General features: G+C 39.9%; 1 protein-coding gene across 6 annotated transcripts in view; it reads left to right on the top strand.

Annotated features, from left to right (window-relative positions):
- Positions 1-26,881, top strand: part of LOC150089020 (uncharacterized) — a 291,242-nt gene that overhangs the window by 192,630 nt on the left and 71,731 nt on the right. The window lies entirely within an intron of this gene.

Raw genomic sequence — 26,881 nt, 5'->3', positions numbered from 1 at the left:
ATTGGAGTGATGTCTAAATTTCATGTGAAAGGCCTAACATGAGTGGTATTAATTATATAAATTATTGTATTTTAATAATACAACACAAATTAAATGTTTTTTGCAGAACTAAATTGTTTATCGGTTTCTTAAAAGAGATACACTTAACAGATAGAACCCATATTTTGTTGACCTCTGGCTTGAGTTTGGAAGTTATTATCCAGTCTAGAAAGAACAAAATGCAAATGTGCATTTTATACAAGTGGAATTGCATAGTTAGTGTAATAGTTTGCAATCAGAAATTATATTAAATTTGTGGTTTTTTGTTTTTTTTTTTAAACTGGCATGAACCTGTAGTACTTTGTACTCTGCATGGATTAAAGGCTGAAAAGGCAAAGGATACTTTATTGACCTTAGATTTCAGTTTTTATAGATTTTAGTTTTGGGGAAATACATGAGTAGGAAGATTGTTGAAGAAAACAGAAGTATAAGGGATAAAAGAAGAAAAGGGTGGTTCTGTGAATCTGGAGTTGTTGAAGTAAAACATAAGAAAAGCACCTGGGGTGGATGGGATCTATCCAGTTATATTAAAGGAGGCGGCAAAGCAACAAAGCAAACCCTTAGCCATAATTATGAGAGCATCCTTGGACTCAGGGGAGGTCCCCACGGACTGGAGATGTACAAATGCATCCCCAATTCACAAAGGGGGATCGAAGGGTGACACGAGTAATTACAGACCAGTTAGTTTAACTTCTGTTCCGGGTAAAATAATGGAGTCGCTGGTTAAAGATGCATTGCAGGATCATCTAGACAAGACTGCAGCAATAATTCAGACACAGCATGAGTTTGTTAAGGGAAAGTCTTGTCTGACAAATTTGATAGGATATTATGATGTGGTTACAAAGGAACTGGATGCAAAAAATAATTTTGATATCATATATTTGGATTTCAGGAAAGCTTTTTGACACTGTTGCGCATGGAAGACTACTGTACAAATTGGAGCAGAATGGTATTAAGGGTAAGTTGCTACAATGGATAAAAGGATGGTTAAGTGGGAGAAGACAGAGGGTGGTAATCAATGGGTGCTGCTCTTTGTGGACTAATGTTATTAGTGGAGTCCCACACGGTTCGATGTTGGGTCCACTGTTGTTTTGTGTATTTATCAATGATATTGATGAAGGTATATCAGGCTTAATGTCGAAGTTTGCAGATGACACAAAGGTTGGCAGGGTTGTTAATGACAGTAATGGCAGTGTGCTACTGCAACAGGATCTAGATAATTTGGGCAGATGGGCTAAGAAATGGCAACTGAAGTTTAACCTTGACAAATGCAAAGTACCCCAGAGAAACGTACTAACTGTGTGGTACTACACTTAAGGTGGTAGAAAATGAAAAAGACCTGGGAGTAATTGTGCAGTCAGATATGAAGTTTTCTGAGCAATGCAGACAGGCTGCCAGGGCAGGTCATGGGGTTTTGTCAATGATATATAGGACTTTTTCTAGCAGGGAAAAGGAGGTGATTATCCCTCTGTATAAGGCAATGGTCAGGCCACGCCTTGAGTACTGCGTACAGGTCTGGAGGCCTCATTTTATGAAGGATGTAGATTTATTTGAGCGTGTACAGAGAAGGCCAACAAGATTGGTGAGGGGAATAAGGGGATCCTCTTATCAAGAGAGGCTTAAGTTCTGCAAATTGCAGTGGCTGGAGACTAGGCACCTGTGCGGTGATCTCATTGAGTTGTATAAGGCCTTGAATGGGTTGAGCACGCTGAATTCTGATGGGATCCTTCCACTTGTTCAGATTACGAACCTAAGGGGGCATAAATTCAAATTAAGAAAGGATAGATGTAGAATAGATGTGCGGAAATTTGCCTTTAGCCAGCGGGTGGTTAATTGCTGGAACAAACTTCCATCTGTCGTTGTGGAAGTTGATGGGTTGAATAAATTTAAGGAGGAACTGGACAGGCATTTGGAGGGAATGGTGTGTTTTTTTTTGGCTGATGCTGCATAAGCTCATACACTTGCTTTCTTGCATCACATGCCACTACTACTGCTACTACATGCAGGTGATTTCCAGAGTACTCTGTACAGTGTTTCAGGCCTTGCAATTGATAACTTGCATATTTCATCATTTTCAAAGCATATAATACAGGTAGCCCTCGTTTTGCGCTGGTCCGATTTGCGTCGATCACTAACCACAACACCATTTTTATTTATTTTTGCAATTTTTTTATAAATTGAAAGTTTAAAATCATCAGACAGAATTTATTGGCATCATACTGTGCTATGTATCATGCACTGTTCACGTGATTTAGGACAATCTGAGCCAATCAGCAATTAATGCATTCGTGTCAGAGACGAGAAAGATTCTCGCCCTCAAAGTAACCACTCGTGGATGCGGGTAGTAAAGGTCCATACGGTGAAGCTTTCAGTTGGTTGCTGTTTATGCTATTTACACATGTTGGAAATTTATTATGTTAACATTTTTTTATTAATTGTCCTATTAATAAATTAAATAATAATAATAGCCGTGTGCAGTTTTTTCCAATCGTGTTATAAAATTTTTAATTTAAAAGAATAAAGACACGTTAATTGAATCCTAGTGCAATATTCGGAGGATAGAATCTGATGAAAGCTGCCCTAATGTGTGTAGGGCTATGAATATGCCTCCTTCGACTATATATATACAGTCCAACTTCCCTATAACGAATTCGATAAATCCAGCAAAAAAATTCATTATAGAGAAATTTTGTTATACAGAGAATATCTTTTTTATTAGAAATTTTCTAATTAGAAAATGAAAACAAATCTACATTTATTTTTAATGTATTTTATTTCAAAAATATACTTATTTAAATTACGTTTACTCAATTTTTGCCTGTCAGTATCACAAATTAAAAAAATCTGTAATTTTCGTTACAATTAAAACTGATTCTCAAAGAAAACTTCACATTTGTTCAGAGCATTAAAAACATTATCAGGAACATTTTCACAAAACTGTAGACCCATACGAACCGTTAATCATTTCTTCGCGAGTTGGCTTTTCTACGGGTTGTTCTGATGCATCACCGTTAATTTCTCCGTGATCGTGGTTGCGTCTAATACTGTTCAGCAGTATTTCATCTTCATTTGGATGTTCTGCTGTGATCTACATAAACATAACTATCCAGTGTTATTTCAGTTTTGATGTTTCCGGACGATTCTAATAATGTCCAAAAGTTTTTCAGTTGTGAAAGGGGCAGTTCATCTTGTTCGTCCAGTTGTTGTTCGACTTCTGTATTCAATGCAAATCCCGCTTTCGAAAAACAATTTTGAATAGTATATTCAGTGACCAAACTTTTGCCAGTTCAGAGATGCAATCTCTAAGGTTCATTGTAACCTTCAAGTTTCTATTTTCTGATAACGCATTGACAATCTTCATTATTGTTTTCTTTCGATAATGAAATTTAAAATTTTTAATAATGCCTTGGTCCATTGACTGGAGTTTTGACGTTACGTTTAGTGGAAAAAACAACTTCGCACTTAAGTTTGGCAGAAATACTGGCAGGATGTGCTGGACAGTTGTCAGTTACCAACACGATTTTCCTTTTTTCTTTTGTTATACGCTTGTCTAGTTTTAATATCCATTCTTCAAAAATATCACTTGTAATCCATGCTTTTTTTTTTATTAAAAGGTGTAATCAACTTCCAAAGATTTTATGCCTCTAAAACATCTTGGGTTTTTTGATATTCCAATGACTAAAAAAGTCTTAATTTTTCACTTCCTGTCATATTTGCTCCAACTAGCACAGTGATTCTTTCTTTGCTTTGTTTTCTGCCAAAACATTTATCATCCTTAAAAGCAAGTGTTCTATTCGATAAACATTTAAAGCATTTAATGCTGACGAAAAGGTAAACCATTTCGTCAGCATTAAAAACATCCTTACGCTCATATTCTTCCAAAATCTTTAAGGTATTGTTCCTCTAACTGTTGCAATCTTCTTCGCTTACATTAACACTTTCTCCACAAATAACCTTTTCCACAATTCTGTGGCGCTTCTTAAATTTATCTAGCCACCCAGTGCTCGCATTAAATTCTGTATGTCCAAGGGACTGTGCAAATTTCAGAGCTTGTTGCTTAATTATTGGGCCCGATATTGGGATATTCTTTTCACGTATCATTTGCACCCATTTTAGAACAACTTTATCAACACCTTCGTATATACACAACTTAATTCGTTTCTTGTTGTCTGCTCCTCCTTCAATTGCATTTAAAATTGATTCTCGAATTTTTTAAAGTTCGCAGCTTGCAGATATGCCATATTTCTCCGCAACATCTTTTTTCTTAAAACCCTGGTCAATATCATAACAATCTTTGCTTTATCATTAATACTTAAACACTTGCTCTTCGCCGACCGGGCTAGCCGAGTGGGTAAAGTACCTGCCCGGCAACCCAAAGGTCGCGGGTTCGATTCCCGCCTCGGGCTTGGATCAAAGTACTGCAAAAACCTTGGGAGGTGCAATATGGCCACAGAAGCCGATGCGCCAACAACTACCAAATCAAAAAAAAAAAAAAAAAACTTGCTCTTCGACATTGTTTTCGCAATTGTAAAAGTTACTGGACTGTAGCTCTTGCCGATACATACACCGCAAACTTCGCTGCGCTGGCCATATAGTGAATTGTTAGTACTGTACCACCTACTCAATGACGTTTGCTTGCCAATTCAACAGTATCACTCCCTTTGAAGAAATATACGACTTTGTGGATTTCTTTTATTCCGCTTTCATTCATATATACCCGAAAGAAAATTTATGATTAACGTATGCTGTATGTTACTTTTCAGAAAAAAAATACACGAGGATATAGCCTATGTGATTGATGACGAACGAAATAAAAAAAAAAAAAAATCATGAAAACCATCTACTGGGAGTCCAGTTAGACGAGAATGGACATATCATATAATGATTGACATGAAGGTCACGTGGTACAGTTGAGGTGAGAAGCGAATGTCACTCAGTAGGCATTACTAAAAACCGACTATGGTAGCATTCTATGTATTGCCGCCGCAGCATGCTAAAGGTTTACCGCAGCGAATTTCGTTTTCCCCAGAGCCAACATCAATTTACAAATCTACCCTATTTATTGTAAAGTTTACGACCACTTTTAAGAAAACCCATTTGGTTTAATAACTGTAACAAAAATGAAATAAAGACCCTCCTATGGGCGTCAGTGGCAAAAAGTGTTCACTAAAAGGATGATTATTTAATTCCAGATGCTAATGTGCAATTTCGTAAGGAAAGAGGCAGTATATTTGAGTGTCTGTTTAGCAGTAAATGCTTGAAAATCTTCACAAATGCTTTTACTAATTTTTTTAAAAATTCGTTATAGAGAGACTAACACTTCGTTATATGGGGTTGATTTTACATGTAATTTCCTTTCAAGTTACAATGTTTCGCGAAAAAATTCGTAATATAGAGAAATTCATTAAATAGAAGTTCGTAATAGAGAAGTTCCACTGTGTATATATATATATATATATATATATATATATTTTTTTTTTTTTTATGTAAACCCCAAACACGAGAGGTATTAGAACCTATAGTACTTAGTACTGTGCTTGGGTTGGAGGTTGAGAAGACGACAGAAGATATTTGTTGACAATGGACTTGAACTTCTGTGGACTGTAATTTTCAAGAAATGCATATGAAGGAAGGTTGTTCCAGAAAATGGCAGTTGAATTAATAAACAAGGAAGATGAAAAGTTGGTTCTGTGAGTTTGAAGTTGGACAGTAAATGGATGTTGGCTGGTGGTGGCACGTGTTCGGACTATTTTGAAAGACAGTGGGAATTATAGAAGCCAATTCAGAAGAACAGTGCCCATGGATATATCTGTAGAAGAGGCATGCAGCAGAAACAGTACGTCTATGAGACAGTGAGTGGAGAGACTCTGTTAGAGATGAATCATTAATTAACCTAACTGCCCTCTTCTGAATGGAATCAAGAAGCCTGAGAGAGGTTTTGGGAGCACCACCCGAGATGTGGGAACAATATTCCATTGCAGGGCGGATTTGCGATTTATACAGAGTGAGCAGCTGTTTGGAAGAAAAGTAACGCCGAGAGTGAAAGAGAAAACCAAGTTTTTTAGATGCAGAGGAAGCAATATTTGTAATGTGCTTGTGCCAAGAGAGATTAGAAGTCAGGGTAATCCCCAAAAGAGATATATCATTTTGCCTAGAAATCGAAGTGTTGCTAAAGATAAGCATAGGAGCAGAAGAATCCTTTTTGCAAGATATAAGACAAGACTGAGTTTTAGAAGGGTTGAATTCAACTAAGTTGTCTTTGCCCCACTGGAGAACTACCTGAAGGAATTCTCCAGCGGGGAGAATTAATGGAGAATGGAGAATACTTAAAAGTATTCTCCATTTAAGGAATTGGTAGCAGATTTTCAAGAATTTGAAGCTTGATTGAGCAGGGCAAGATTTCTCAAAATGGAAAGTGGAATGCCATGTACTATCATCGGCAAAACTATGGATAGGATTTCCAGTCAATGGAAGAAGGTCATTAATATACAAGAGGAAAAGAGTGAGGGAAAGAACTTGAACCTTGGGGGACACTGGCATTAGTGGAGAAGTTAGAAGACAGAGAGCCATATACCATCACCCTCAGTGAGCGATCAGAGAGAAAGCTGGATAACCATTTACTAAAAACAGTTGGCAAACCATAAGATGGAAGCTTGTTTAGAAGACCTTAATGCCAAACATGGTCGAAGACCTTTATGCCAAACACTATTACTACAACTATGAAAAATGCTAATAAAATAAAACAATCAATGTAAAGTGCTAGGTAAATTTTTGGTACCCGGAACCTAACCCTGTGATTTCCGATTGACTCCATTATATAAAGGGTTCCATTTGCGCCTGTCCCCCCTGGAACCTAACCCCGATGTAAATTGAGGGCTACATGTATGTATACTGATTCACAAAGTGCTATATGTGCTTTACAGAAGAGCACTGTAAAGTAAATACATGTATGGCACTTTGATTGAATTGAAATAAATGTATCAGACAGATATTTCGTTCAATTCCTGCTCATAAAAGAATACCAGAAAATGAGCATGTGGATCAGGCTGCAAAACATCCAGTTGACAAATATTTCTCATATCAAAGTTCTGTCTTCTATCTGTTATAACAATAGCATGTCTAGATCCAAATATGCTAGACCCAAATAAATAATAAGCTTATCCAAATAAAACAAGAAACTTGTCTTTGGAACATAAGTATCCAAAAAAAAAAAAATAGAAAAGGTTTTTTTTTTTTTTTTAATGAAACCCCAAACACGAAAGGTATCAAAACCTATAGTACTTAGTACCATGCATGGGTTGAAGGAGAAGTATGGGGGGAAAGGGGAGTGCCGGAAACTTTGCTCTAGAGACTAAACGTGGGTTTCACCACTTCAAGCCTCCAATAAGCAAGGTGGTGATATTTCACCAGTTGATGAAAGTCATCTACCACCTTACTTCTTCCAGACCACATATTGGTTATACTTAAAATATCACTTTTTGCTTACTGGAGAAGACCTACCCCAGTCTTCACTAATCTTCAGGGTGAGTGGCATACAGCCTTTAAATTCATGTCATCTCTACAAATACTTCTGACACTACAGCATTGAATTCTTTAATTTTCTAAAATGAACTGACCTGTTTACTTGCCTCTATCTTTGAAATGACCACCACAGCCCTTGTGCTGTAAAACAATTATAACAACTTATATTCTAATATTTTCCTTCTGCATGGAAATTTGTTCATATATAGCCAATTCCTAATAAGGGTGACAGATCCTTTACTTGCAATTATTCCATTGCCTCAGTTCTTTACAAATAATGTAGAAATCTCTCAACTGTTAACTCTTACAATATCTTGAAGCTGAGTTCCCCAGATTCTCTTCTTCCACCAGGTTGTTTCCTCCTGAATGTTAATGACCATGTTTTAACTGGAAATCCTATCACCACTGTTTGCTGGTGATAGTACACTACATCCCATTTCCAATTTGATGAACCCTGCTCTGCACAAACAGTTACAGCTACTTGAATATCCAATATCACTTCATAAAATGCAGATTTTATGAAGGCGAAGGCAGGCGAAGGCAGATTACGAGAGATCCTTAGCAAGGGATGCGAAGAAAAACAGCAAAGAGTTCTTTACTTATGTAAACTCTAGAAGGAAGGGGATGAATCAGATTGGTCCACTTGAGATCGATGGGTCAACTGTTGATGACCCTGCTTGGGTAGCTAACAAACTAAATGAATATTTTGCATCGACATTCACACATGAGGAGTTATTCAGCGAGGGGAATGCCAGAGGTGTATTCAACTCTAGCAGTAAGCTAGAGAATCTTGTAATAACTGAGAGCAAAGTGGAGGAGAAATTGTTGAAGATAAACACAAGAAAGGCACCTGGGGTGGATGGGATCTATCCAGTTATATTAAAGGAGGCAGCAAAGGAGGTAAGCAAACCCTTAGCCATAATTATGAGAGCTTCCTTGGACTCAGGGGAGGTACCCATTGACTGGAGATGTGCAAATGTGACCCCAATTCACAAAGGGGGATCAAAGGCTGACACAAGTAATTATAGACCTGTGAGTTTAACTTCTGTTCCCGGAAAATTAATGGAGGCACTGGTGAAAGAAGCACTGCAGGATCATCTAGACAAGACTTCAGTTATAGCTAGGACACAGCATGGTTTTGTTAAGGGGAAGTCTTGCCTGACCAATTTGATTGGATACTATGATGCAGTCACAAAAGAACTGGATGCAGGGAATAACTTTGATATTATATACTTGGATCTTAGAAAGGCTTTTGATACTGTTGCACATGGAAGACTGCTGCACAAATTGGAGCAGTGTGGCATTGGAGGCAAGTTGCTGCTATGGATAAAGGGGTGGTTGAGGGGGAGAAGACAGAGAGTGGTAATCAATGGACACTGCTCATCGTGGACTAATGTTATTAGTGGAGTCCCTCAGGGTTCAGTATTGGGGCCTTTATTGTTTTCTGTATTTATAAATGATATTGATGATGGTATATCAGGCTTAATGTCCAAGTTTGCAGACGATACGAAGGTTGGCAGGGTTGTCAAGGACACTACTGACACTATGCTGCTGCAACAGGATTTGGAAAGGTTGAGCAGATGGGCTTCGAGGTGGCAAATGAAGTTTAACATTGACAAATGTAAAGTACTACATATGGGAAACAGCAACCCCAGAGCAACGTATCAACTCTGTGGTACTACACTGACAGTGGTAGAGAATGAAAGGGACCTGGGGGTGGTGGTGCAGGCAGATATGAAGTTCTCTGAGCAGTGCAGACGAGCTGCAAGAGTAGCTCATGGTGTATTGTCAATGATATATAGGAATTTTTCTAGCAGGGATAAGGAGGTGATTATTCCCTTGTATAAGGCAATGGTCAGGCCACACCTAGAGTACTGTATACAGGCCTGGAGGCCTCATTTCAGGAAGGATGTAGAGCTGCTGGAACGAGTACAGAGAAGGGCAACTAGATTGGTGAATGGGACAAAGGGGTTCTCTTAAGAAGAAAGGCTTAAGTTTTGCAAATTACAGTGTCTGGAAACTAGGCACCAGCGGGGTGATCTGATAGAGGTGTACAAAGCCTTGAATGGTTTGAGCATGCTCAATGCTGATGGGATTCTTCCTCTAGCTCAGAAAAATCACCTGAGAGGGCATAAATTCAAATTGAGGAAAGACAGATGTAGGATAGATGTGCGGAAATTTGCCTTTAGCCAGCGGGTGGTTGGTGGAACAGACTTCCATCCCTTGTCGTGGAAGTTGATAGCCTAAATAAGTTTAAGGCTCAGCTGGACAGGTATTTCGAACGAACAGAGGGGTGAAGTGGAAGTGGTTATTTTTATTTATTTATGTTACTTTTTTTTTTTTTTTTTGGGCTGATGCTGCATAAGCTTGCTTTCTTGCATCAAATGCCTCTACTAATGCTAATGCTAATTTCATGGCATTTTTCCACTGGAAAGTAGAAAACTTAACTGTAAGTCATTCTAAAACACAGTACTGTCTTTTTTCTTTTTTAAAAAAAATTAGTCTTCTCCCATTCAACAATACTCATTTTTTAGACATGAGCACATCTTTACAAGGGCACTTCCCCTGCTTTCTAACTTTTCTTGGCATAATCTGTAGTGAAATTGACTTATTTGATTGTCATAAATTAAAGAAGGAGTGTGGCCATTTACAAAACATTGTAACAGTTCTTTGAAGATTAGGCTGTATTTTATCACAATGAGAATTTTCAGCATTACAGAGTTTCTTCAGTACAGTCAGTTCTGCTATAATGTATACATGTGTTCCTAAAAATTTCCACGTTATGTTATTTTGCGCATTAAAAACAACGGGACTTATGGGAAAAATAGGGCTAGGGGCAGAGCATTAAAAAAAATATATTTAGTCTGGTAAGTAAAACACTAAAAAAGTAAGAAACCCAAAAAAATTGCTAAAAAAGGTTTAAACATCTTAAATTTTTAATAAATAAATAAATATTACAGTAAATATTCCACTTGCAGTCTGCCAAACCCCATCTACTTTTTCTGACAGAATCTAAGTTACCAGTTGATTCAACTACTGCTCATCTCAGATGCCCAAATTATTCTCTGTATGATTCCTTTTGCCTCAAAGGTGGTACTTGTGCTTATGTCTATTCTGATATTCCCTGTCAGAGACTTGGCAATTTGAAATCTCCTCTCTTGGATCTTCTCTAGCTTAAAATCTCTCTACCTCATTGTGTCAGATTCATCTGTTGTCTCTACCGTTCTCCCAGCTCCACTAATCACTTGGAGCTTTTTGACTTCCTCACTTTGCAACTTGACTTTCTCCAGTCCAACTTTCCTAACAGTGAGGTAATTTTCCTTGGTGATTTTAATGTTCACAACTCCAGCGGGCTTCCGTTTTCTAGTCACACCGACCCAGATGGTCGAGATGCTAAGGCTTTTGCAATTACTAATGACCTTGTACAGATTGTTCATTTACCTACAAGAATACCGGCCAATCCTAATGATGCAGCCACCACGTTTGAGCTTTTTCTCACAAACAACCCTTCTAAGTACACGATCGAAGTGAGAGGTACTTTAGGTACTTCAGATCACAACTTGGTAATTGTTTCTTCTCCAATGGAGCCTTTATTTCATGGCTATTCCCAACCTCGTGTTGTTTGGCATTATAAGAATGCAAAGTGGGATGACCTGCGAGATTTCTTTTCTTTTCCTTGATCAGATTACTGTTTCAAAACTTCTGATGTCAACGTTTGCTCAGATTGTGTCAGTGAAATTATTCTTGCAGGAATGGAATCCTTTATCCCACACTCCACTTTAAAATCTGGTCCTTTATCTAAACCTTGGTTTTCCAATAAATATGCCAAGGCTGTTCAAGAGAAGAATGTTGCATATCGTAATTGGTTTGTTTCTAATTCTTCAATTTCATTTTGCCTACACCAAAGCTCGCAACAATTGTAAAGCAGTTATTAATCAGTCCAAACTACAGTTTGAACAGGCTGAAAGTAGAAAACTTGCTTCTTGCCCTAATGGTAGTCGAGCATTCTGGTCTCTTACCGAAGCTATTGGCTGCAACTTTTGCCCATCTCTGCTCCCACCTCTGTCCAAACCAGATGGTTCTGTTGTCACTTCAGCCAAGGATAAAGCTGACCTGCTAGCATTCCATTTTTCTTCCAACTTGTGTATTAATGTTACTAATAATATTAAGAGTAGGAGACCGGCAGAATTACTTAACAAGTACAGGTCACTGTTGAACAAAAGCCGAGAATTAGGGTTGAATTTGAAAGTGTCTGCAATTCTGCCCAGACACGATAGGAGGGAGTATATGATGAGAGCCTTGTCGATCAATTCGGCCCTGGAAAAATTGTGCAAGGCTCAAGGGGTAGAATTTTTTCAGCCTGGACTGTACTTGTTAACAGGAGAGATTGCTTCTACAGGGATGGGATACACTTAAATAGAAAGGGTGCAAGAATATTTGCTGATGCTATCGAGGCAGTGTTAGGTGGGTCGGAAAACTGCTAGCTTGGGGGGAGACAAAGACCAATAGATTGACAGTAGCCACTGGCAGAGGTGAAAGAGATTCTTGCACTACTTCTATTAGAATGAGCAGAAGCCTGGAAAACAAGATGCATGGTATTTCAGAGACTGCTGGGAGCCATTGTGGTACAAGTAAACACATGGGTTGTGTTAGGGTAGCTAAGAATAGAAACAGGTGCAGGTATACTTGCGTGTACACCAATGCTAGGAGTTTAGTAAATAAATTTGAAGAATTTCAGGTATTGCTCAAAACATCAAAGGCAGATATTGTTGGGATATCAGAGACGTGGTGTCACACAGATATAAGGGATGCAGAACTGCAATTTGGGGAGTACAACATCTACAGAAAGGATAGACAGGATAGGAAGGGGGGAGGGGTTATGCTATTAGTTAAGAAACGCATAAAATCCAAGGAAGTGAAGCCAGTCGACATCGCCGGACAGTGCAGTGTTGAGTCAGTTTGGTGTGACATAAGCATTGGGAGATCAAAATTGAGAGTAGGAGTCAGCTATAGGCCTAATGACTCTGATGAGTATAATAAGGAACTGTACAGGGAAATAGAGTGGGCCAGTAAATCAGAGAGTCTTATAATGGGAGATTTTAATTTCCCAGATATTGACTGGAATTTGGGGGCTGGTTACTCACACACTAGCAGGGCTTTTGTGGATTTATTGGATGATTGTTTTCTACATCAGCATGTTCGGGAGGCAACTAGAGGGAGTAATACTCTTGATGTGATTATCAGCAGTGATTCTTCATGCATTAAGAATCTGCAGATAAACGAACCACTAGGTGGCAGTGATCACAGTGTGCTGAAGTGGGATTTACTCAAAGAGGTAACTACCATTAGGGGTAAAGGGAGGGGTTATTGCTTCCGTAAAGGCGACTACGATGGACTGAGACAGTATTTAAATTCTATACAGTGGGACCAACTGATGATGTTACCAACAGCAAATTCAAAATGGGAAGCATTCAAAGAACTTATCTTGGAAGCTACTAGGCTTTACATACCAACTAAGAAATATTGTTCAAGGTTTAGGCCAAAATGGATGTCAGATGAACTAATGAGGCATATGGCAGAGAAGAAAAATGCATGGGATACTTACAAATTAACACATGACACAGAAGCCTATGATAGATACAAGTTGATATGCAACCAAGTTACAAAGGAGGTTAGGCAGGCAATGGCAGATTACGAGAAATCCTTGGCAAGGGATGCAAAGAAAAACAGCAAAGAGTTCTTTACTTACGTTAACTCTAGAAGGAAGGGGATGAATCAGATTGGTCCACTTGATATTGATGGGTCAACTGTTGATGATCCTGCTCAGGTAGCTAACAAACTAAATGAATATTTTGCATCGACATTCACACACGAGGAGTTATTCAGCAAGGGGAATGCCAGAGGTGTATTCAACTCTAGCAGTAAGCTAGAGAATCTTGAAATAACTGGGAGTAAAGTGGTGGAGAAACTGTTGAAGATAAATACAAGAAAGGCACCTGGGGTGGATGGGATCTATCCAGTTATATTAAAGGAAGCAGCAAAGGAAGTAAGCAAACCCTTAGCCATAATTATGAGAGCTTCCTTGGACTCAGGGGAGGTACCCATAGACTGGAAATGTGCAAATGTGACCCCAATTCACAAAGGAGGATCAAAGGCTGACACAAGTAATTATAGACCTGTGAGCTTAACTTCTGTTCCAGGAAAATTAATGGAGGCACTGGTTAAAGAAGCACTGCAGGATCATTTAGACAAGACTTCAGTTATAGCTCAGACACAGCATGGTTTTGTTAAGGGGAAGTCTTGCCTGACCAACTTGATTGGATATTATGATGCAGTCACAAAAGAACTGGATGCAGGGAATAACTTTGACATTATATACTTGGATCTTAGAAAGGCTTTTGATACTATTGCACATGGAAGACTGCTACACTAATTGGAGCAGTATGACATTGGAGGCAAATTGCTGCTATGGATAAAGGGGTGGTTGAGGGGGAGAAGACAGAGTGGTAATCAATGGACACTGCTCATCGTGGACTAATGTTATTAGTGGAGTCCCTCAGGGCTCAGTGTTGGGTCCATTATTGTTTTCTGTATTTATAAATGATATTGATGATGGTATATCGGGCTTAATGTCCAAGTTTGATCTGATAGAGGTGTACAAAGCCTTGAATGGTTTGAGCATGCTCAATGCTGATGGGATTCTTCCTCTAGCTCAGAAAAATCACCTGAGAGGGCATAAATTCAAATTGAGGAAAGACAGATGTAGGATAGACGCGAGGAAATTTGCCTTTAGCCAGCGGGTGGTTGGTTGGTGGAACAGACTTCCATCCCTTGTGGTGGTGGTTGATAGCCTAAATAAGTTTAAGGCTCAGCTGGACAGGTATTTGGAACGAACAGAGGGGTGAGGTGGAAGTGGGTTTTTTTTTTTTTTTTGGCTGATGCTGCATAAGCTTGCTTTCTTGCATCAAATGCCTCTACTAATGCTAATGCTAATGATCTTGGTAAAACACCTCCCAACATGCTCCATTCAATGCCTCCTGTGGTCTTCCATCACAAGGATGTCAGAAGGATTTTGACGAATCTTGATGCTAAGAAAGCTCTAGGTCCCAATGGTGTTTCTCTACTTATTCTCAAAACCTGTGCTCCTGAACTTACTCCTATTCTTTGCCGGCTTTTTTCACTTTCTTATTCCAAAGATGTTTTTCCTTCTGCTTGGAAATTTGCTCATATCCAGCTAGTTCCTAAAAATGGTGACAAATCCCTCCCATCCAATTATCGTTTAGTTGCAATTACTTCTACTCTTTCTGAAGTAATGGAGAAATCAATTAACCGCCAACTCTTAAACTGCCTAGAAACCTTCCATCTGACCAATGATCGCCAGTATGGATTCCGTCAGTGTTGATCCACTAGTGATATATTCTGGCTTATGTTACCCATATATGGACTAATTCAATGGAAAGGTTCTGTAAAACACAAGTAGTTGCTTGGTGCCTCCGTAGCCAGGTGGGAAGGAGCAGCAGTGCGTAACACCCGCTTCTTGATTATACCGGGGTTCGAGCCCGTCACCACCAAATACGGAGGATGCGGAAAGGTCAGGGAATGACCACCCCATATCCCCGGAGCAATATGGCCTTAGTTGCTAATGCTTCTAAAAACAACAACAACAACGAGTAGTTGCTCTTGACATCTCAAAGACTTTTGATCGTGTTTGGCATAAAGGTCTTCTAAACAAGCTTCCCTCTTATGGTTTGCCAACTGTTTTTAGTAATTGGTTATCCAGTTTTCTCTCTGATCGCTCACTGAGGGTGATGGTAGATGGCTCTGTCTTCTAACTTCTTGACTAATGCTGGTTCCCCCAAGGTTCAGTTCTTTCTCCCACTCTTTTCCTCTTGTATATTAATGACCTTCTTCCCTTGACTGCAAATGCTATCCATAGTTTTGCCGATGATAGCACATTGCATTCTACTTTCCATTTTGAGAAACCCTACCCTGCTCAATCAGCTTCAACTTCTTGAAAATCTGCTACCAATTCCTTAAATGCCGACCAGGTAATTCTCCAGTGGGACAAAGACAACTTAGTACAATTCAACCCTTCTAAAACTCAGTCTTGTCTTATATCTCGTAAAAAGGATTCTTCTGCTCCTGTGCTTATCTTTAGCAACACTCCGATTTCTAGGCAAAATGATATATCTCTTTTGGGGATTACCCTGACTTCTAATCTCTCTTGGCACAAACACATTACAAATATTGCTTCTTCTTCTGCATCTAAAAAACTTGGTTTTCTCTTTTGCTCTCGGTGTTACTTTTCTTCCAAACAGCTGCTCACTCTATATAAATCGCAAATCCGCCCTGCCATGGAATATTCTTCCCACATCTGGGGTGGTGCCTCCAAAACCTCTCAGCGCCTTTGTAGCCAGGTGGGCAGGAACGGCAGTGCATAGCACATGCTTCTTAATTAGACCGGGGTTCGAGCCCATGACCACCAAATATGGAGGATGCGGAAGGGTCAGGGAATGACCACCGCATATCCCCGGAGCAATATGGCCTTAGTTGCTAATGCTCCTAAAAACCAAATAACAACCACCAAAACCTCTCTCAGGCTTCTTGATTCCATTCAGAACAGGGCAGTTAGGTTAATTAATGATTCATCTCTAACAGAGTCTCTCCACTTGCTGTCTCATAGACTTACTGTTTCTGCTGTATGCCTGTTCTACAGATACTTCCATGGGCACTGTTCTTCTGAATTGGCTTCTACAATTCCCGCTCTCTCTCTCTCTCTCTTTCAAAACAGTCCGAACATGTGCCACCACCAGCCAACATCCATTTACTGTCCAACTTCAAACTCACAAAACCAACGTTTCGTCTTCCTCATTTATTCATTCAACTGCCGTTTTCTGGAACAACCTTCCTTCATACATATTTCCTGAAAATTACAGTCTACAGAAGTTCAAGTCCAATGTCAACATTTATCTTCTTTCATCTTCTCATCCTCCAACTCAAGCAAGGTACTAAGTACTATAGGTTCTAATACCTCTTGTGTTTAGGGTTTACATAAAAAAAAATATATATATATATATACAAAGGGAACTAGGAAAGTTTTGCAATATGACGCAACAATGAATCACAGGAAGCTGCTTGTTGCTGCATGTTGAGACATGTTCATACGTGCATAGTAGCCGCCGCGCCAAGTCGATGGGCTCAGTTATTCATTAGTAGTGAGAGTGTCAAGTGCTTGCAATGGCATCGTGGTCACGAAATGAGATAAGGACAGTTTTGCGGTATAATTTCGTGCGTTGTTTAACCATAGACCAGTGCTTAGAAGAAATGACTCTTGCACTAGATGATGATTGTCCACATCGTACAACGATATTCAGGTGGTATAGAGAATTCCAAAGGGGAAATTTCACTCTGGAGGATTCTGAGAGGCCGGGAAGGCCACGAACGTCAGTTACGGAGGAAAACGTTACTGCTGTGAGGAAAATGCTTGACGAAAACAGGCGAGAGACCTACCAACAGATAGAGGATACTTTGGGCCTAAATGCACCAGCAATTCGTTCGATTCTGCAAGATCATTTGCACGTGAAGAAACTTTGTTCTCTCTGGGTGCCGCATCAACTGACTGAAGAGCAGATGACACGACGTGTGACTTGGTACCAGGAGATGTTAAAAAAGTTTGATAAGGGACAATCTCGGTATGTGAACAACATCGTGACAGGTGACGAGACTTGGCTGTACTATTACGATCTGCCGACCAAGGCTCAAAACAAAGTTTGGGTCTTTGATGATGACGACACACCCGTAATTGTCCGAAAATCCCGATCTGTAAAGAAGAAAATGATAGCTGTATTTTTCAAATCGAGTGGAATTGTGGAACGTGTCGTTTTGGACACGCAGAAGACAGTCACAGCTAAGTGGTATACTGAACAATGCCTGCCTAAAGTCATTGGATCTATGAAGAACCTGCGGCCAAAGTCAAGAATGGACACCTGGTACCTCCATCACGATAATGCTCCAGCTCACCGCGTCAAAGCCTGCGCCGAATATTTGACCACAACAGGACTGAAACTTCTCGAGCACCCTCCCTACAGTCCAGACCTTGCTCCCTGCGACTTTGCACTGTTCCCGCATGTGAAAATGAAGCTAAAAGGGAGGCGGTTTTCCAGTGATGAGGACCTTCTACGGGCTTGGGACAACGAGTGCGCTTTACTCCCTAGTGAAACTTGGCAGAACTGGTTTAAAGATTGGTTTCGGAGGATGGAGAGGTGTATTGAATGTAGAGGAAATTACTTTGAAAAAATTAAATAAACAAAGCTGTATTGCAAAACTTTCCTAGTACCCTTTGTATATATATATATATATGTGACACTATACCTTGACAAGATATGAAGTTTGTTTGATTTCTATTTCTGTTAACCACTTTTTTTTGGATTATAATATTTAAAACAGTAAAAAAATAAAATAAAAATAAGCAATTAATAACGACGAACACAGGATGCACAAATTGTACTTGTGAGACAAGTTTACGAAGTTTAAAAAATGGAATGAAGAGAAGAGTCTGAAAATTTGTTTTTTATATGATTGAATATTTTCAGTGAAAGGGAAACACATTTTACCATAATAACATAAAACCCACAGAATTCCATCTATTAGTATTATTACAAATTCAGTAAGATCAAATTTACTACCCTTTTATAATTAGATTGCACTAACAGAAAAGCCCAATAAACCAGTAACTGCAAATTGTTTTTGTTTTATGGTAGTGACATCCAGAAATGTGCTCTTCTGCTCATGTTATCACGCCTCACGAGATTTCTGTTTAAACAAAATAAATGTGAGCTCCTGAAAACATGAGTTGGCCAGCAATATCACATGTTATCTTGTGAATACAGCAAATGACAAGTGTCTCCAAACAATACAACTACAGTAAATGGAAAATATAGCTCTCACACATTTGATATTTTTTAAGCTTCACAAACTTGTATGTATTGCACAGGTCGCTACATTCAGTTTGGTGCCGGGTTTTGCATTCACCAGGGTTACTCTCAGACGAAATTCACATGAGCCAACACAAATCGTATTATACTCGCATTGTTCCCTAATATATCAGTCACATTGGAGCAAAATTGTGTTGCCAAAATGCACATATAGCAGAACTGACTGTATAATAGTGGCTTGAAATAAGACTGTATTTAAAAATGTGAATGTATATATTTCCACATGTTTAAAAATAGTCTTATTCCAAAATAAAAATATCTATGAAACCAAAACCATCCCTACCTCTCCAAATAAGAAGATGCCAAAAACTTATGACTAACGGTTGACTGACTGTATTATAAAATCATTGGTAGCTGTTTTTTTATTACAGTCAAACCTCGTTAATACAAAGTTCAAGGGACCTAAATTTTCACATTTGTAATGACAAGGTTTGTAGTAAAGAGTTCCCCAAAAGTGTAAAACTTTTACTGTTTTTTTTTTGGTACATCTTCCAGTCACAGCTCCCTGAGGAGCTTTTGTGGCCACCAACAAATTACTCCACCTGCATCAATCATGTGCTCTATAAGTGGCATCACAAAGTGTCATACCCAGAAGTTCACTGATCCCATCCTTGCACCTAGTTGCAGGTCTTCCTCTGTACCTCTTCCCCTCAATTTTCCTTCCATTATCTTCAACAGAAAATTTTCCCTTTTAACTATATGTCCAAAAAACTTGTTTTCTTTTGCTGATGCTGTGAAGAAGAATTTTATTCCTTCCAATTTTATTTAATACCCACTCATTTGTTCTTTGATCAAGGTAAGAAAAAACGATTATAAAGTGATTTCTGTAGTGATAGTGATACATATTTTTAGAATTTAAAGTAAATTCTCGTGTGTGTGACAATTTTTTAGTTAATTATAATACCAGCTAGATAAATTGGAAAACAGCATAAAAGTATTAGTAGATGAAAACTCTACTCATTAGTTCAAAGGGCCAAGTTTGGGTAACCTAATTTGGCCTTCTTTGTTATACCCTATAAATAAACACATATAATAAAATAAAATACAATAAAATAAAATGAAATAGTAAAATTAAAATGATAATATAGCTAATTATAGATATATGGATACATTGAATGGAATGTTAACAAGGACTGGCTCCACTCAATATATCCCATCAATAATTAGCTGAGGCTATCTGTTTGCCATTTGCCAGTTTTTCTATATTCAAATATGCAAATTTTCAAATATATATAATAAGATTGGCTTAATTACTTTAATATACCTTAAATTTAGCAGAAAACTGGCAACTTAGGTTACCTAAACTTGGCACTTTGAACTAATGAGTATAGTGAGTATAATGAGTATATTAACTCCGCCATGGACGGTCCCAAGCCCGGCTACGAAAGGAGGAGGGTGGTCATCCTGCCGAAATGACCAGAACCGGGAAACTGGGGAAACTAGGCAAGAAACCGCATGAAATTCGGAACAAGCTCTTACAACAATGTTACCGCATCCGGGGTAGCCGATGCGCCAGCACTGGGGACCCAGGGTACTGGTGTGAAGTGGACCACTGGCAACAGAACAAGCTCTTATAACAATGTTACCGCATCCGGGGTAGCCGATGCGCCAGCACTGGGGACCCAGGGTGCTGGTGTGAAGTGGATCACTGGCCACAGCAATAAGCTTACTACGCCGAAATGGACAATTAATATTGGCGAATGGAATGTTCGAATGGGGCACCACGTTTGACAAAAGGAAATCATTGCCCAAGAACTACTTAGGTGCAAGATATCAATCGCAGCATTATCCGAATTAAGGCTCACCGGGTCTGGAACGATGATCATCCAACCACCAGCACCTAACGAAGCGGTTATGCTATTCTACTCTGGTGGTGAGAAACGAGAAGCAGGAGTGGGCTTTATGGTCGATGCTCAGGCCACCAGTAGTGTGATCGCTTTCCAACCAATATCGGACCGCCTGGCAGTCCTTACTGTCAAGGGCACCATCAAGACCCATATTATCTCCGCCTATGCGCCAACTGAGACTAGCCTGGACCCGACCAAGAATGACTTCTACAACCAGCTCCAACATACGCTGGATTCAATTCCGCAGACAGAAGTGATCATCCTCGCAGGGGACTTTAATGCCCACATTGGCGTGGACAGATCTGATTGGGAAACAACAATGGGCAAGTTTGGCCATGGGAAGATCAACGACAATGGACTACGTTTGTTGTCCTTTGCCGCATCTAAAAACCTGATCATTGGAAACAGCCATTTCCAGCACCCTCAAAAACATCAACTTACATGGCGAAATCCATCTGGCAAGGACTCAGCAATCCTGGACTACATTTTGATCAATGCCAAATTTCGCTCATCACTCATGGACGTTCGTGCCATGAGGGGACCTGATTGCGGATCTGATCAATACCTCATCCGGGCTAAGGTGCAGCTCAAATTACGGCATGCAAAAAGATCATCTCGGTCAGCCAAGCTGGACTGGAGGCAGCTAATGAATGCTGCCAACAAACAGGCATATCAGATCACCCTATCCAACCGCTTCGAGATGCTGGCCATGCCCGAGGATATAAATGAAGAAGAAAAGCAGATCTCTGATGCCATCCTGGAATGTGCCAAGCCCCTATGTCCACCTGCCCGACGTCGAACGCAACCATGGATATCAGACGAGTGCCTCGACCTCGTGGACAAACGGAAACAGGCAAAGTTGGTCGACTTTGAACGATACCGGCAGCTAAACCGAGAAGTCCGACAAAGAATGACAGCAGAAAGAGAAGCATACTGGAACCAAGTGGCTGACGATCTTGAAGTGGCGGCATCCAAGAACGAGTACCGCACTCTCTACCGCACCCTCAGATGTCTGAGTAGAAAGACCAAATTGACTAGTGACAACATCAAGAATGCTGATGGGACCTTCGTGCGATCACCATCCGAACGCCTGCAACGGTGGAGTGAATTCTTCAAAGCTTTGTATAATCACGACCCACCTCAGGGACCGCCAGCAACAGCACTCTCAATCGACCCCCCTGAAGTCTCCATGGTCGATGTTGAGCCTACAGTAGAAGAAGTGAAAGCAGCCATACAATCCCTGAAGAATGGCAGGGCACCAGGAGTGGACCAAGTCACCACAGAAGCGATCAAAGCCGGGGGAGATGTACTGCTTCGCCGACTACACTCACTCCTCAAAACCATCTGGTGCACTGAACAAATTCCGCTAACATGGAGGAAAGCCATTATCGTACCGATCCACAAGAAAGGTGATAACCGGGACTGCAAGAACTACCGTGGCATCAGCCTCCTTTCCATCATCGGAAAGGTCTTTATGAAGATCATCCAGTCAAGACTGCAAAAACATCGCGAGCAAACCAGTCGAGAAGAACAGGCAGGATTTAGACCCGGGCGAGGATGCTGTGATCAAATCTTTGCCATTCGTCAGCTGATGGAGGAGAGGATCCGGTGTGGACAGCGAACCGTCATTGTTTTCATTGACTTTAAGTCTGCTTTCGACTGTGTCCACCGGCCTGCCTTATGGAAACTACTAGAGGTTGAACATGTCCCTCGAAAAGTCATCACACTCCTCCAAACTGCATACAATGGTTTAACCAGCCAGGTGCGCATCCAGAACGATTTATCTGAGGAATTTGCCATCCAAACTGGAGTCCGTCAAGGGGATGTAGCCTCCCCGTTGCTTTTCAACATCGTGGTCGACGCCATTATGAGGCAAGCATTCAGAAACAGACAGGGCATACAATATGACAAGGATTACTATGTGACTGACCTGATGTTTGCTGATGATAGTGCTATCCTTGCCGGTAACGACGCTGAAGCCACGGACATCCTCTATGACATTGCCCGCATTGCCCGGCCATACGGTTTGAAGATCAATGCTGGTAAGACAAAGGCCCTGACAACAGATGGGTCGCAAGCCACCATCTATCTCGAAGGCGTCCAGATCGAGCAAGTGCAGGACTTTAAATACCTTGGGTCGCTGGTCCAGGAGAAGAAAGTTGCATCCACCATGGAAATCCACAGCAGAATTGGACAGGCGGCCACTGCATTCGCCTCGCTCAAATGGTGTCTGTGGAAGAGGACCAACATTTCCACAAAGACTAAAATCCGACTCTTCCGGACTTTGATCCTGCCCATTCTTCTTTACGGATCGGAAACATGGATTTGTCTCAAGTTAGATTTGAACAAACTTGAGGTATTCCAAATGCGATGCCTGCGGCAGATCTTGGGCATCTCTCTTCGCGACCGCATCACTAATGATACCATCCGTGCCAGATGCCAACAGCAACCAACCATTGCCGACCAAATCCAGAAGCGAAGGCTTAGATGGTTTGGCCACGTATGTAGAATGGGCACGAACAGAATACCATCCACACTCCTTTGGAGACAACGACCCACCCAATGGAGCATCCAACGGACCGCGCCTAGGAAAACGTGGGCCAAGCAAGTGGAAAATGACTTGAAGAACTGACGTCTCGACCTTAACCAGGCCAGGACTGATGCCATGGATCGTAAGGTATGGAAGAACATCACAGAGCAAGTCCGAAACCCTGCGGCACCTACAGCAGCATACTGGTTGCGTGGCCAACCGCCTCCCCCAGCTGCCAGCTAAGGACCAAAGAAGAAAAGAAGAATGAGTATAGTTTTCACTCCTAATACTTTTATGCTAAATTCTCAAATTTATCTAGTTGGTATTATAATTAACTAAAAAATTGTTATATACAGAAAGATGTAATGTACAATCATAAATTTGCTGGCATTAATCTGTTCTGCCACTTTCTCTTTTTTCTATTTCTTATATTCTTTTACATAACTTTATATATATATATATATATATATATATATATATATATATATATATATATGAAGCACAAAGGTTCCTAAGAAAGGAAAACCACCTTTCTTTTATTTATATTCTAGTCCTACTAACCACTAATCTACCCCTGCTTGGTCACTAGGTGGCACCACTCCTGCCTCCCTTGGTGGAGTGGAAACCTGGGAGGGAAAGCTCTCACTCCCAGGGCTAAAAGGAGCAAACATGAATGATCCAAATATCACAACCAAAGATCCGACTCCTTTGAGTCGGAAAAATGAGGATAATAGATGAATGTAACCAAAAGACAAAAAAAAGGACATGACATCGCTTTGCTTTGTGCACCTACTTTTCTAGTTCTTCATTCAGCATCAGAACAGCCATTAGGAAAATTGTCATCCAGAAATATCTAAAAAGCGTGGCTAGAACACCTAAAAATGTCAAGCGACATTCTAATAGAGACGGCTAATGCAAAACATGCAGAAAGATTGCTTCAGATGAGAACTTTTGGTGGGATCCCGGTAATGATCTCTCCCAATAATAGCCTAAACACATCAAAAGGAGTAATTTCTGAATGGGATCTTATTAGCATCTCAGAGGAAGAAATTAAAAATGAGCTTGGAAGATCAAGGAGTCATAACTGTGAGGATTAAAGTTACTATAGATGGGATACTTACTCCAACCAGAAATGTCATACTGACTTTACACTCCCAAACCACCTACATCGGTGAAGGCTGGATATCTAAATTGTAACATCAGACATTCCAAATCCTCTCTGCTACTTTAAATGCCAAAAGTATGGCCATTCACAAATGGCATGCTGTGGAATTGCTGTCTGTTCAAACTGTGGATCTCAGGATCACACCAATCAGAACTGTCCAGCTGAGCAACCGAAGTGTCCAAACTGTAAGGGGAACCATTCCACCTATTTGAAAAACTGTGAATATTGGAAAAGAGAAAAACAGATACAAAAATATAAAGTAGAACATTGTGTGACATACCAAGAAGCCAAGAGAACCGTACTCCTGACTACCATAAACAGACCTTCCTATGCACATGTCATAAAAAATCACTGTACAATAGACTCAAACAGATTTCACAATTCCTCCAAAGAAGTCCATTTCAGACTGGGCACGAGCAATACTTATAATATTGCAGCTAAAAAAAAAAAAGAGAAACTCACAAACACTACTCCTGATGCAAAACACTCAGAAATGAAAGCCCCTCAAGAAAACGTAAGGTCATAAACCAAAAGTCAATGGAACAAATGGCCAATTTGTTCCATTGACAAAAGCGACCAATCAAGCAGACAAATGAGTACTAGAGATCTTTGCTGAAGAAGATATGGATACTGGTAAACCATATTTTCCAAAAGAAAAATCTAAGTTAGAAAAGCTTAAAGCAATGTCTAGAAAACAGTGGCCGACCGGGCTAGCCGAGTGGGTAAAGTACCTGCCCGGCAACCCAAAGGTCGCGGGCGTGGATCAAAGTACTGCAAAAACCTTGGGAGGTGCAATATGGCCACAGAAGCTGATGCACCAACAACTACCAAATCAAAAAAAAAAAAAAAAAAAAAAAAGTGACACATTCTCCAAAACCAAATAATGGGAACTATAATCCAATGGAATTGCAGAGGATTCCGCACTAATATACATGATATATATGATCTGATTGCACAACATGCCCCACTGTGTCTTTGCCTACAAGAAACATATCTCAGACCTCAAGACTCTCCCATGGCAAAGAACTCTATCACATACCGTAAAGACAAGAGTAACAGGAGGCACAACTCGTGGTGGTGTGGCAATTCTGGTAAATTCGCACATTCCTTCCCAGTTTCTTTCGATAAACACAACTCTCGAAGCAGTCGCATAGCCACTAAAACTCTCATAACTATTATAACAATTTACATTCCCCCAAACTAAGAATTACTACAACAAGATTTAGAAGATATAGTATCTCAGTTACCTCCCCCATTTTTATATTGGGAGACCTCACAGACACAACCCTTTGTGGGGTAACACCACCATAGACCGGAGAGGAAGACAAATTGAAAAGTGGATAGAACAGAATGACTTTACCATGTTGAATGATGGAACACATACATACATCTGCCATCAGGAAACAGCACAGCTATCAATCTATCTATATGCTCCCCAGCATTATTTCCAATACTTGATTGGTCGGTACACATAGATCCTCTCAGCAGCAATCACTGTCTAATAATAATTACCATGTCATCAGGAACCACATGTCCATCACGTAGAAATCTCTGATGGAAAATAAATGAAGCGGATTGGAAAATGTATAAATCTATTGCAAAACTGGATGCAGATATTATCAAGAAAAATCCATTAGAGTCACTAGTATAATATGTAACAAATAAACTAATCAAAGCTGTTGAACAAAGTATTCCAAAAACATCATCATACCTCCCAACACACCCAAAATCATGGTGGAATGATGAATGTTTACAAGCTAAAAGAGAAAGAAATAAAACTTGGAATATTTTTTGAAGATCCTCTACAGAGAACCTCATATCATTCAAAAAGGCATGAGCGAGAGCCAAAATATGTTAGAAGGGCCAGTAGGAAAGTATCCTGGATAAAATTTACATCCACTTTAACAAGTTCCACACCATCTCAAAATGTCTGGAAAAAAATCAGCAAAATGAATGGCGGATACCAGATTAATCTACCTCCAATCCTAAATTGCAATGGACAAATCACCGCACAAATAGCCAAACTGGGCGAAACCTTTGCCAAAACATTGGCAACCACTTCATATACTCCAGTTTTCAAACATACAAGGCAAGAATAGAAAGACACAAACTGAATTTTTCCCCAAGAAATGAACAGAAAACCTTCCCTTATCTTTCCATGAATTGAAAATTGCTCTATCCCAGACAAAGCAAAGCCTGTAGGACCAGATGAAATTGTAGGACTTGACGACTTACAAATTAGAAATGGCATTACTTGATTTGTATAACAAAATCTTCCTAGAAAACCAGTTCCCAGATAGTTGGCATCGTGCAATAATTCTGGCTTTCCCAAAACTGGGAAAGGATCTTTCTAATCCACACAACTACCATCCAATTGCTTTAACAAGTTGCCTAGGCAAAGTTATGGAAAAAATCATCAACGCTAGTTTAATGTGGTATTTGAACAGTAACAATTTTCTTGACCCGGCACAGCATGGTTTTTGGAAAAATTGCTCAACACTAGACCTACTTATAAGAATGTCTATACAGAATGTCTTCATCCAAAAGGAACATCACGTCATGATCTGTTTTGATATAGAAAAAGCTTACAATACGGCATGGAGTTATGGAATCCTTCACAACCCATATCTCCTTGGATTACGTGGGCATCTTCCTAAATACATCCAAAATTTCTTGCAACACAGGACATTTCAAGTTAGACTGCAGACTACCCTTTCAAAGGTTTTCATCCAAGAAGAAGGCATGCCTCAAGGATCGGTGCTTAGCACTATCCTTTTTGCTATTA

This window comes from Mastigoproctus giganteus, chromosome 3 (genome assembly GCF_048544385.1).
Source record: "Mastigoproctus giganteus isolate SK-2022 chromosome 3, ASM4854438v1, whole genome shotgun sequence".
Classification (NCBI taxonomy): Eukaryota; Metazoa; Arthropoda; class Arachnida; order Uropygi; family Thelyphonidae; genus Mastigoproctus; species Mastigoproctus giganteus.
Note: the sequence above shows the minus strand (reverse complement) of the source record. Positions and strands in the feature narration are given on the sequence as shown.